The 7,059-nt window shown below is 39.7% G+C and overlaps 1 non-coding gene across 1 annotated transcript; it reads left to right on the top strand.

The window, feature by feature from the left end:
- The first annotated feature begins 4,969 nt into the window (after positions 1-4,969).
- LOC118992169 (U6 spliceosomal RNA) lies at positions 4,970-5,076 on the top strand. The gene has a single exon (XR_005067589.1). It is a non-coding gene; the product is annotated as a U6 spliceosomal RNA (small nuclear RNA).
- The last annotated feature ends 1,983 nt before the right edge of the window (positions 5,077-7,059 follow it).

Genomic DNA, 7,059 nt, shown 5'->3' with positions numbered 1-7,059 from the left:
ATACTATTCATTAAAAACATACATTCCTTAATAGGTATTGCATTGAATCTGTAAATTGCTTTGGGTAGTATGGACATTTTGATGATGTTAATTCTGCCAATCCATGAACATGGTATTTGTTTCCATTTGTTTGTGTCCTCCTTGATTTCCTTCTTCAGTGTTGTGTAGTTTTCAGCATACAGGTCTTTTACCTCCTTGGTTAGGTTTATTTCACAGACATAGAACAAAAACTTCAAAAATTTATATGGAACCATAAATGACCCTGAATAGCAGCTGCAATTTTGAGAAAGAAGGACAAAGTAGGAGGGATCACATTACCTGACAGTTAACAGTGTTGATCTGAGAATGTGTCTTGAAAGTTATTTTAAAGGCTATTATTTGAGTTCATAAAGGAACTCACAAAATAGCAAGGCTATGCCCAATAATATTGCAAGGATGGCCCACTTTCCAAGTTTCACTTCTGCGCCACCAGTTCTGGGAAGCACACGAAATGTGCAGTCATTTTCGGTAACACAGTCACATATGATGACATTTAACCATGAGACCTGTGACAGGCCATGTTTGTCCGTAACTCTGACAGGTACAGTGTATGATCCAAAAGGAAGGTCATTTTGATACAAAAGATGTGGTGCTGTATCTAAAATAAAATAAAACCAAGCATTAGAGAATGTAAAAAAAAATACCTGACATCAAACTGTATTACAAGGCTACTGTAATCAAAACAGCCTGGTACTGGCATAAAAATAGGCACATAGACAAATGGAACAGAACAGACAGCCCAGAATTAAACCCAACTCTCTACAGTCAATTAATATTCAACAAAGGGGGCAATGACATAAAATGAAGTAAAAATAGCCTCTTCAACAAATGGTGCTAGAAGAACTGGACAGCTACATGCAAAAAAATGAAACTTGAGCACCAACTTATAGCATACACCAAAATAAATTCATGGTGGATAAAAGACTTAAATGTAAGTCATGAAACTATTAAAGTACTAGAGGAGAACATTGGCAGGAAAATCACAGATACTTCACGCAGCAACATTTTTACTGATATGTCCCCTAGAGCAAGGAATATAAAGGAAAGAATAAACAAATGGGATCTCATCAAAATTAAAAGCATCTTCATGGCTAAAGAAGCAGTATTAAGATAAAAAGAGAAGCAACTGTTTGGAAAAACATATTTGCCAATGATACCTCAGACAAAGGTTTAATCTCCAAAATATCCAAAGAACTGACTCGACTCCACTCTAAGAAGACAAGCAACCCAAATAAAAATGGGCAAAGGACTTGAACAGATACTTCACCAAGGAGGACATACAGAGGATCCAGAGACACATGAAAAGATGCTCAATATCACTAGCTATCAGAGAGATGTAAATTAAAACCACAATGAGATGCCACTTTACACCGGTGAGAATGGCCATCATAAGCAAAGCAACAAACAACAAATGTTGGAGGGGTTGTGGGGAAAAGGGGACCCTATTGCACTGTTGGTGGGATTGCAGACTGGTACAACCACTATGGAAAACAGTATGGAATTTTCTATGAAAACTAAAAATGGACCTGCCTTTTGACCCAGCAATTCCACTACTGGGATTATAGCCTAAGAACCCTAAAACACCAATCCAAAAGAACCTACTCGCCCCAATGTTCACAACAGTACAATTTACAATAGCCAAGAGTTGGAAGCAACCTAGATGCCCATCAGTAAATGAATGGATCAAAAAACTTTGGTACATTTAAACAATGGAATTCTATGCTGCAGAAAGAAAGAAGGAGCTCCTACCCTTTGTAACAGCATGGATGGAATTGGAAAGCATTATGCTGAATGAAATAAGCCAGGTGTTGAAAGACAAATACCATATGACCTCACCTTTAACAGGAACTTAAACAACAAAACTAACAAGCAAGCAAAATATGACCAAAGATACTGAGATTCAGAACAGGCTGACAGGGACCAGAGGGGAGAGGGGAGAGAATTTCAGGGGAAAAGGGGAAGAATTCACAGAAACTAGTATAAAGGACACATGGTGAACAACTAATGGGGGTGGAAATGGGAGGGAGGTGGGGAGCACGGCGGGGGGTGGGCTGGGATGGGATTGGGGGATGGAAAACTCTACTTGAACAACAATTAAATAATAATAAAAAATCCATCTACCATATAAAGTTTTAGTATCTACTTACTGGTTGAAGGACACTTGACTCTGTACATTTAAAAATATTTACTATATTGTTTTCAGAGTCTGAGCTTTATTTCCAGAAACAATGAATTATTTAAATAGAATAAAAATTAGCTGGCACTTAAACAACATACATTTCTATATCGGAGGAATATAAAACCTTAACATATTACTTTTATAGATGAAGAAAGTAAGGTTTAAAGAAGAGAAAGTGACCAATATAAAACAATTTGGGGGGGGGGGAATAATCTAGTTGGCTCAAGCTGCAAGGAAAAACAAAGGAATAGTATTTATCTACATTTAGATCAAACACAATTTTGGGGCCCCAGAATACTTTTCTTTCTGTTTTTATTCCTAACTATCTAGCCTTAGTAGCCATCAACCAAGGACTCCTAAGCCCCAGCTGTGAGGGAGTATAGGTTACTTGGTAGCCATGAGAAAACCAGTTCTCTTAGAACTCCAGATCCTTATATGCAGCTACCAGCTGAAACCACCACTTGGAAGTTCTCAACCTCTTCAAATTTAAACTTAAAAACTGAATTCCTCTAAACCTATTCTCCCTCTTCCCTTTCCCCCTAAGTGAACGATACCATCCAATTTCTTAAGACCGAAGTCTGAGATAGTCCTCAACGCTTCCCTTCCCCTCAACTTTCTATATTTAATCAATTATCAAATCCCATCAATTCCACATCTCAAATGCCGCTTGAATTAATTTCTTCTCTGCTGCCACTGTCACTGTCTCAGATCATGACAAACTCCTTTTTATTTTTTGGCCTGGATTGACAAAATAGTATTTTCTTCCTTCTTTCTGAATCCACAATTAATGCTATTAAATCTACTTTTCTATTTTTAAAGCTTTTATTTATTTATTTTTAGACAGAGGGGAAAGGAGGGAAAATAGGAGTGGGAGAAACATCAATGAGTGGCTGACTCTTGTGTGTCCCCCACTGGGGACCTGGCCTACAACCCAGGCATGTGCCCTAGACTGAGAATTGAACCAGTGACCCTTTGGTTTGCAGGCCAGCACTCAATCCACTGACCCACACCAGCCAGGGCTACTTTTCTTCCCATAGCAACCACAGTGATTTAAATGTAAATCCAACCAGATCATCCTTCTCCTACCATGCACACTGCTTAAAACTTTTTTATGTCTCTCCTATTCCAAAATCCTAAGTTTGGCATGCAAAACTCTCCATGTCTTGTCTCCTCAAGTCCTATTGATTTTTTTAAAGTCCAAGTTCAAATTCCATCTTCTTTTCCAGATAGTTTTTTCCTAATGCTTCAGATTTCCCATTCTACTTTACACATATATTATAGCATTATGGCATTTGAACTTATAAAATACTCTTGTGAGTTTTTCAGAAATTCCATTTTGCTCATCTATGCTGAAACCTTTTGGAAGGATGCTATATTTGGTTACTTTTTTCACCTCCCACCCTAGGTCTAGTATAGGAATTAGAAATTGATACAGACTCACATATAATTAGCAGAGTTAAAATTCACTAGCAATTAACCTTTCTCCTTATTCAGTACATTTTGTCCACCAGGCATTGCTATATCCTATGTGTAATGGAGAAAAGGTAGAAAATCTTACCTCCTGGGGCATAATCTTCTAGCTGAATCTCCCAATTATGATAATGTTTCCTGTCTCAACACAGAGTAGGAGTCCTAAACCTCTTCTTCATTGTTCTTATATTTCAGTTCTATACCACACCCATGTTAGGCCTCTAACTCCTTATCCTCCTTGAATTTCTGTTGTTCTCTGGTCACTGGTCTAAGCACATTGTAGATTTCTTTCTGGAATGAAGACCATACTCTTTGGCCCTGGCTGGCATAGCTTAGTGGATTGAGCACGGGCCTGTGAACCACACAATTGCGGCTCGATTCCCAGTCAGGGCACATGCCTGGGTTGCAGGCCAGTTCCCAGCGGGGGACTCATGAGAGGCAACCGTGCATTGATGTTTCTCTCCTTCTCTCCTTCCCTTCCTCTCTAAAGATAAATAAATAAAATCTTAAAAAAAAGCAAAACATTAAAAAAAGACCCTACTCTTTGTAGGTTTTAAGGTTAAAGACTTTCAGAATCAGAAGCCAGAGGCAGAATGGTCCATAGACATTGTTTTGATGAGTTTAAATTTTTAGAGTCTTATTATTTTAAGCGAATTCCAATGGAGAACAAAAATATATAAAACATAAAAGTGGAACAGGTTTGGGTGAAAAAAGTGTGAGGCACCTATAGCTCTATTGCCTAGCACTCACCTTTCCATTTTGAGTCACCTCTCTAGAAATATGACAGTCTGAAAACAGGTTAATTGAAACTGCTCTTTCCACATATGAGGAAACAAAGTCCCCAAAGGGAGAGCAATATTCTAAAGAGAATTCAGCTAGTCAGGGGCAGAGACAGATTTAAAATTCAGGCCTCCTGATTCATATCCCAGAATATCATCTGCTATTACATTGTCTTATGCCCCTCTCATGATGTGAGATACTTAACACAGCTGGGAGGGTGGGAAACAATAGGCCTCATCAGACTGAACTTCAAATACTGACTTAGCATTTATCTCCTTGATAAGTAGAATTGTCCCCTATCCTCTAAACAGCCCCAGTAAGGCTAGAGACAGCTACAGTCCCATCATCTTTCATCATTTCTATGTGGGAAGTGGTGGATCAGAAGGGGATACTAAAATACCTTAGTAATAGATAGTTCTTACAGTCAGGACTTGCTATGTAATTTGTAGGTCCTATGCAAGATGTAAATGTGAAGTCCTTTGTTCAAAAAGCAGGAAAATGGTGCTCACTTCAGCAGCACATATACTAAAATTGGAAGGATACAGAGAAGACTAGCATGGTCCCTGCTCAAGAATGACATGCAAATTCATGAAGTGTTTCATATTTTTTTAAAAAGGCAGGAAAAAAGTGTCATTAAAGGTACTCAGATGTAAACTTTTCCCCCTTTCTACATCAATATCTCTCAACTTGTTACAGTGTTTTAAATTTGATATTTAATGTCACACACTCTCAGGCACAGGAATATTTTTGGAACAAGTGCATAACCTCACAGTTGCCCAGTGACCCCACCCTGTGACACAATGCAGGTGCTGTGGCCCACCAACTGTTGGACACATACACTGTACCCTGATTAGGAGTAAATTGAGAAAGGTATATCTCTTTCTCATGGGCTGGCTGCTACAATTCATGCTAAACAGGTGACTGCCAAGGTTATTGCAACCTCTGCAGCAGGCTGCACTAGGTACCTGGGTCAGAGTGGGCAATAAGCCCTGCTGAGTCATCTGCCTAATGAACTATATCACTACTACCCTGGAGCCAGGATGACTGTCACCATGTCCAACTCAGATCTTACAGGGCACAAGTACCTGACCCCAATCTTCCCTGTTCCCATGATGAAGCCCCTGAGGGCAGAGGGTTGCAGCAGTCACTGCGTGAGACAAAGAAGAAGAGACTGTGTACTAATATACCAAGGAGCAAGAGAATAGGCAAGCAAGAATATGTCCCAAGGAGGTGGAGAGGCATTCAAAAATAGAACTATATCCTAGCAAAGTCTTCAAGTTCTCAGTACATACTCAACTGTTCCATCGCATTTTGGATTTCACATACAAAACAAAAATTCTAATTATTAAAAATGTAAGAGTGTCACTAAACCCCAAGTGCATGGCCTTTCTTAACTAAGAGGACTGTACCACTACACTGATCATATGTCCAAAAATCTATTTCTGCTTAGAGAGAAGGATTTCTTTTACCTTCACCAGGCAGTATAGTATAGTGGTTAAGATTACAAGCTCTAAATCAGAAAGTCAGACTTTGAGATACTCCTTCATTCCTAATTATTTGACCTTAGACAAGTTTGACTTTTCTATTTTCAGTTTCATTATCTGTAAAATACGGATAATAAGATTTAAATGAGATGATGTGTGGACATTCATTGGAATAGTGCCCAGACATGGTATATAATCAAGAACTTTATCAGTTTTCTCCTTCTAGAATTCTATGTATTTCATATATCCAATAAAAGCTACGGGCTGTATTTACTCTGGATCTGCTGCACATCTATGCTCTGAGTGGTATTTACCCATATTTAGTCTCCAGCAACCTCTTAGGCTTAAAGGGAACTCCACTAGATCTGTATGAACTAAGTAAGCCCAGTCAGCTGTCGCTGGTAGAATTTCATTTTTGCTTTCATAGACTCAGGACCCACCCAAGTTAAGAGTAGGCCTTGCTGTAGTGGGTGTCAGGGCTACCAAATTCAGTCTAAGACTTCCCATTTAGTTTTGGTACTTCTCAAACAGACTCTCAAGAAGAGAATGTCTTTACTGTTTTATAAATAGTGGTTCCTGGTTATTGGGTTAATAGAACAGACTACCTATCCAAGGCAATCTCTGGTATTACCATCTCAGTTCTGCTGCCCCAGTGCCAGCTCTTAGGGGCATTGGAAATCAAGGTGACTTGGAGTCAGAACAAGGTTTGAAACCAGTAGAGACTGGACAGTCCTTCCAGAGAGAGCAAGGCTCCTCACAGTGAGGAGATGGTGAGTGGAGGGAGGTCTGTGTAATGTGAGGTAACAACTCTGTCCCCTCAGGTGTCACAGGAGAATAGCTGGCCTCTTTCTGCATCTGCCACTCAGAATTGCACAAGAGGCTGAACCTTGCCAACCAAGGTTCAGCCTCTTCACATCCTCCATCCTCACCCCACACATTCAGGGTGGGCTTCAATCAACTTCATTGGAGAGTGGGCCTCTCCAGCTGTTCTGGGCTGGGTATCCCTCCCAGGCACTTCTCTAGGTGGTGGTGCTCAGAACAGCATCTGATCTTGGGCACTTTGACTGAAGTATTCTCCTAAGAGAGTCCTCAGCTACACTCAGCTTG

The sequence above is a fragment of the Sturnira hondurensis genome, unplaced genomic scaffold (genome assembly GCF_014824575.4).
Source record: "Sturnira hondurensis isolate 20B ecotype Veracruz unplaced genomic scaffold, ASM1482457v3 Scaffold0007988, whole genome shotgun sequence".
In the NCBI taxonomy this organism is placed as follows: Eukaryota; Metazoa; Chordata; class Mammalia; order Chiroptera; family Phyllostomidae; genus Sturnira; species Sturnira hondurensis.
The sequence above is the reverse complement of the archived record's forward strand: the minus strand, read 5'-3'. Positions and strand labels throughout refer to the sequence as shown.